The following is a 6,936-nucleotide window of genomic DNA, read 5'->3' on the forward strand; positions in this document are numbered from 1 at the left end:
GCTCATTGCTTGGGTTATGGGTGTACCTGCTCAATCTACTTACAGAATAGGCAATGTCAGGTCTAGTATGTTTCATGAGAAATATGACACTACCAATAATTTTAGCATACTCAGATTGACAAACAGGATCACCTTTGTTTTTCTTTAAATGAATGCTTATATCATAAGGGGTCTTGATTGGATCAACATAAAATGAATCAAATTTTTTAAGAAGCTTTTCAACATAGTGAGCTTGGCTGAGACAAATGCCATTTGGAGTTCTAATAATTTTCACTCCCAAAATCACATCTGCCTCACCCATATCTTTCATTTCAAATTTTGAACTCAAAAATTCTTTTGTTTCATTCACTCGATCCAAATCAGTACCAAAAATTAGCATGTCATCCACATAAAGACAAATAATCACACAACCAGAAGAATCATGTTTATAATAAACGCAAGAATCACCTTCATTTACATGATAGCCATTACTAGTCATCGTCTTGTCAAACTTGTCATGCCATTGCTTAGGCGCTTGCTTAAGCCCATACAATGACTTGACCAGTTTACAAACTTTGTTTTCTTGACCTGGAACAACAAAACCTTCAGGTTGAACCATATAAATCTCTTCATCTAAATCACCATTCAAAAATGCAGTTTTCACATCCATTTGATGCACAACAAGATCATGAATGCATGCAAGAGCAATTAAGGTTCTAATGGTTGCAATCTTAGTTACAGGAGAGTATGTATCAAAATAATCAATGCCATGTTTTTGAGTAAAACCCCTTACCACAATCCTGGCCTTATATTTATCAATGGACCCACATGATTTCAACTTTTTCCTAAAAATCCACTTACAGGTGATGGGTTTACAACCTCTAGGCAGATCAACCAATTCCAAGTATTATTACTTAGGATTGACTGAAGCTCGCTATCAATGGCCTCTTTCCAGAAAACTGCATCAACCGACCTCATTGCCTCTTCATAGGTTCTAGGGTCGTCTTCTAGGATAAATACATACACAAAATCATCAGTAATCAAGAAAGGTTCAGTTAGGAAAGCAGTAACAAAATCATCACCATAACTTGTTTCCTTTCTTGCCCTTTTGCTTCTCCTTGGTTCTAAATCAGACTCATTATTAGTAGTGGAACAAGGAGCAATGGGTAAAGCATTAGAGGTGCTAGAGGATGGTACATCATTACTAATGCAAGAGATCTTTAAAGGAAAAGTGTTTTCAAAAAACTCAGCACCTCTTGCTTCAATAATGTTACCACTTGCATAAGAGTTGTTAGCACCTTTAACCAAAAAACGATAAGCAGAACTTTGATAAGCATAACCAATAAAGATAGAATCAACCGTTTTGGGACCAATCTTGTCTCTTTTGAAACTAGGTAAGGCAACCTTTGCTAAGCATCCCCACACTTTCAAGTATTTCAGGCTTGGTGCTCGACCTTTCCATAGCTCATATGGGGTCTTGTCCAGCTTCTTGTGAGGCATCCTGTTCAAAACATGACAAGCAGAAAGAATAGCTTCCCCCCACATATTATCAGGAAGCCCAGAACTAATAAGCATTGAATTCATCATATTTTTTAAAGTTCTATTTTTCCTTTCAGCAATCCCGTTTTGTTCGGGTGTGTAAGGAGCTGTTGTTTCGTGAACTATACCATTCTGTTCACAAAACGCCTTAAGAGTGTTAGGGTCATACTCACCCCCCCTATCACTCCTAAGTCTCTTGATTTTCCTGTCTAGCTGGTTTTCAACTTCAGCCTTGTACTTGAGGAACATCTCCTCAGCCTCATCATTAGACCTAAGAAGATAAACCATGGTGAATCTAGAGCAGTCATCAACAAAAGTAATGTAATATCTTTTACCGCCCCTGCTTTCATAGTTTTTAAAATCCCCCAAGTCACTATGAACAAGTTCTAGTACTTCTGTCTGTCTATCTATTGATTTAAAGGGTTTCTTTGCAAATTTTGCTTCAACACATACTTCACATTTTGCAAAATCAGTTTTAGAAAAGCTTGGAATCATGTTCATTTGTTTGAGTCTTTTAATTGAAGCAATATTAACATGACCCAATCTAGCATGCCATAAATCAATAGACTCATCAATATAAGCAGAAGAAGTACTAGCTTTCTTATTCATAATTTCAATGGAAACATCAAGAGTAAACAACCCCCCATTACAAAAACCCTTTCCCACAAATTCCCCATTGTGAGTAATAACTAGCCTATCAGAATCAAAGGACAACTTCAAACCAGCTTTCATAAGTAAACTACCGGAAATTAAATTCCTACGCATTTCTGGAACATGCAAAACATTAGTTAAAGTGAGTGTTTTTCCAGAAGTGAGAGTGAGAACGATCTTCCCTTTGCCTTGAACAGTTGCAGAAGCAGAGTTACCCATGAATACATTTTCACCATCAGTCTTCTCGTAGGAAGTGAACATTTCTTTGTTGGTGCAAATGTGCCTGGTTGCTCCTGTATCAACTATCCACTCACCAACATCACCTGCCAGATTAGCTTCTGAAACAACAGCAATAAAATTGTTAGGATCAGCAACTACTTCAACAAGGTGAGCTTGATTCTGATCTGGCTTCTTCTTGACCCTGCAATCCCTGGACTTGTGACCAGCCTTTCCACATTCAAAACAGTTACCCTTAAACTTATACTTCTGAATTTTCCCTTCAGGCTTGAACTGACTGCCCTTCCCCTTAAACTTATCAGAATAGAAATTGCCCCTAGGTTCAACCAGATTAGCTTTAGCAGACCCGGAAAATACAGATTGACCCTTATCCTTAATACGGTTCTCCTCCTCAATTTTTAGGTGACCTACGAGTTCCTCTAGGGTAAGGTCTTTCTTCTTATGCATTAACTGGTTTCTAAAGTCTTTCCATGAGGGTGGCAGTTTCTCAATTAAAACAATAGCAAGAGTTATATCACATATACTCAAACCCTCGGCAGCCATAGCAATACAGATATTCTCATATGCATGAATCTGATCAATAATAGGTTTATCATCTTCAACTTGAAAACCTAACCATTTACTAACACAATAACGTTTCGTACCGGCATCATCAGTTCCATACTTTTTCTCTAAACCATCCCAAATATCCCTAGCATGATTATAGCCCATGTAAATGTCAAGCAAAACATTCGACATATGATGCAACAGCATTCCCTTACAGGTTCTATCATCCTTAGCAAACTTAACCTCAAAATCATGCAATTCATCATCATTAACAGGTTTCACAACATCAGAAATAACATACGCAACATCAATTTGCTCCAAATAAAATCTCATCCTAACAGCCCAACGTTTATAGTTTTTCCCATCAAGAGGTTCCAATTTCGACATATCAGGAATAAGAAATTTCGACATATTCATAGCCATAACAGAATAATTGTCTTTTAGATTGTTAGCTAAATAAGTAATTGGAACGACTTAACTGGATGTTGCGTAATACGAACTGAAACGATTGTCGTGCCGTGGCCGGACCACTGCTCTAAAAGACAATTCCGCGCTACCTCCGATGCAGTAGAACGCTTGCGGTTGCCCTCCAGGGTTTACACGACACCGAGAATTATGACGTGATTAATGGAGCAGTTTCCAAAGTTAGTGGGTTGATTAAGTCTTCTGACTTAATCAAACCGCCCTTGACCAAAAAGAATAACCCGGCCCACAAAACCCACCCCACGCCCGCGAACCGCCAAGTACCAAGGCCCAAGTACCAAGGCCCAAGGCCCAAGGCCCACGGCCGAGCCCGGCCCGGCGCGCGCGCGCGCGCGTGTGTGTGTTGTGACCACCCATGCCACTCACATGCTTTCTTAAACAAATGTTTCCCTCAAACCCCCAAATATAAACATTGAATATGGTTTGTGTTTTTCCCATGTGGGACTTTTCATATTCCCTCATTTTCCCACTCATTTTATTTTGTTTTCTCACTAGGATTTCCAACACTTCATACATAGAAAATGTTATACTCCGATTCCTCTGTTTTTTTTATGTATCTACTTTTCGGAAAGAGGTGTTTTTTATTTTATGTATCCACTTCTATTTATCCTATTGTTGACAATCATTTTTTTTATCATCTTACCCCTTTTCCTTATAATATAATTACACATTTCATCATATATGTTTTACTTTATCCACTATTACCCATTACTTTATTACATCTTCTTTATTTTTTCACCTTTTTTAAAAGGTAAGATGAATTGCTCTACCGAGTCAGAATCCCAAACGGAACACGAGTCAACCCACACCGAATTAGCTGGCTAGACACTTGAGAGTGGGAGATTGGTAAGTAGAATCCTCTCTCAAAATGCCCATAATAAAATTGAATCAGATGAAATTCAATTTAGTAGGCCAAGACATTGCTTAGTTTGAAGGAGTATACAGATTTACCTATTACTCCCTCTGTATGTATTTAAGGGATATACTTGCCTTTTCCGGCCGTATTTATTTAAGAGATACACTTGCCATTTTTAGTAACTTATCAACCCCACCATCTAATTAAATAATAATTACACCCCACCCCCACCACCTAAAATGACATGATCCCCACCTGTTTTACTTATTAAAATATCTACCAAACCCCACTTATTTTATTATTTTATTTCATTTAATTCTTCTTCTTAATACCCAAACCCGGCCAATCTATACTAATATATTAAAAGGCGTTGTGGAAAATGTATATGTGTCACGTAGTACTCTCCTCACGCCACATCATCCACTCACCAAGTATTATGTAATAGACAACCAAAAATCAATACGATGAGGTTCGAACACCAGACCTCAAGTGTGGATGATAGTTCTCATTACCATCTTAACCAACCACGAACTGTGGTTTATCTCTTCACATTAATTTATAAATAAATGTTCACATGAAGTCTAAAACAAATAAATTTTTATGTGACTTTTTAATGTCTATAGACTATTTTGAAAAGAAAAAAAATTAAAGCATTATGACAACCATGAAGAAACATAATGTCTTAAGTCTCATAAGAATCAACTATAGGATTGCCTTAATTTCTTAAGTCTCATAAGAATCAACTATAGGATTGTCTTACATAGCTGCATATATATCTAATTTGGTGTTTATTAATTTGACGCACTTAGTTCCACGAGAAAACAAATTATACAAATTGTAAGATGTTATGATTGAAAACTTACTTGCCATGATAAATGACTTAGCATATCTGTGTTTGATGAACTTAACGGATATTTTTCATTCTATAGAATACAAGTATTTTGGTCAAGTATTGAACTCAAGAAAAATCTAAAACTTTAGTTATTCAATGTAGCAACCGGGGCATCGCCCGGACCACACACTAATTGTATCTCTTAAATAAATACGGAGGGAGTATATCAACGCGTTTATGAAATTCCTTATCTTATTGACGTCATGTGCCACCGATTACATACAAGATACAAAAGTAAGGGGCTTTGAGCATGAGATACCGAGAGAGGAAAGAAAAGAGGAATCCTCTGGTATTTAATTTAATTTAATTATTTATTTAAAGCAAAGTAATTGCACCGTACTTGTACATTTTATTATTAATGTAAACAGTGGAAAGTTAGAGCACAGTAAAGCAGCAAGTACATTGTGTACGGTAGATCTGGTAGTACGCCTTTATCCCAATTTCCCAAATCAGCTGGCGTACCGTCAGCGATTCATCACTTTGTCGGAGCTGAAATCAAACCAACCAACCCAAAAATTAATTTAACTAGTCTTTCAACGCTTTTTTTTTTATAAGCTAATACTCCATATAAAATAATTTATACTCCCTCCATTCCTTTTTGTTGTTCCCATTTTTTTTTTTGACATTTCTTTTTGTTATACCCATATTGAATCTTTACTATTTTTAGCCATAGTTTTTTACCAAATTACCCTAAGATTCCCCATTATTTACCAAAAAACCCTAAGATTCTACCTTTTTTCCAACCTAAATTTCACTACTTTCCTTATTTTATTCATTCCCTCTTCCCAATTCACCCACCCTCCCAACCGTCCCTATCTTCATCTCTCTCTTCTTTTCTCGGACCTCCTTCACTTTTCTCTTTCTCCTCGTTGCTCCTCTCACTCTCTTTCTCTCCTCCTTCATCCTCTCACTTTTCTGTCAAGAACATATCAGTATATCACCTCCTTCACTTTTCTCTCTCTCTCTCCTCGTCCCTCCTCTCACTTTTCTATCAAGAACACTAAAATGTTCTTCATTTTCCATCTTCCCCTCACGTTTTTTCTCTCTCCTCCAAAATCTCTCTGTTCTTAATTAAGATATGTAGGTGAAATTCTAGATCGTCGCCGCCGCCACCGCCACCACACCTCCGCCACCACTAACACCCTCCGAAAAAAGCGGTAGAATACATATTATGGCTTTAGATGGTGAAAATCGACCATGAAAACTCTAGATCTAGAGTTTTCATGGTCGAATTTGACCTCTAAATCTTCAAAATCGTGATATTGAGATCATGTTGGTATGAATTTATTTTTGTGTTCTTATTTCGAATTTTTTGGATTGATTTTTGACGATTTTCTGGGTTAGTTTTTGTTTAATTTTTGGGTTGTTTTTGGTCGGGATTTTTGGTTGATTTTTTTTGAATTTTTGAATTTGATTTTGGTGGAATTTTGGGTTGAATTTTGTTGATTTTTTGGGTTGATTTTGGTCGAATTTTTAGGATGATTTTTGTCGATTTTCTGGGTTGATTTTTGGTGAATTTTGGGGTTGATTTTGGTCGAATTTCTTGTCGAATTTTTGGGTTGATTTGGTCAAATTTTTGCCTTGACCTTGGTCGATTTTTTGGTTGATTTTTTCTGAATTTTTTGGTCGATTTTTTGGTTTGAATTTTCTGGGTATGTCGATTTTCTGGGTTTGACGATTTTTTGGGGTTTTTGGTTGATTTTTTGGTTTGTCGATTTTCTGGGTTTTTTTTGGTTAATTTTCTGGATTTTTT

The sequence above is a fragment of the Spinacia oleracea genome, chromosome 3 (assembly GCF_020520425.1).
Source record: "Spinacia oleracea cultivar Varoflay chromosome 3, BTI_SOV_V1, whole genome shotgun sequence".
Classification (NCBI taxonomy): Eukaryota; Viridiplantae; Streptophyta; class Magnoliopsida; order Caryophyllales; family Amaranthaceae; genus Spinacia; species Spinacia oleracea.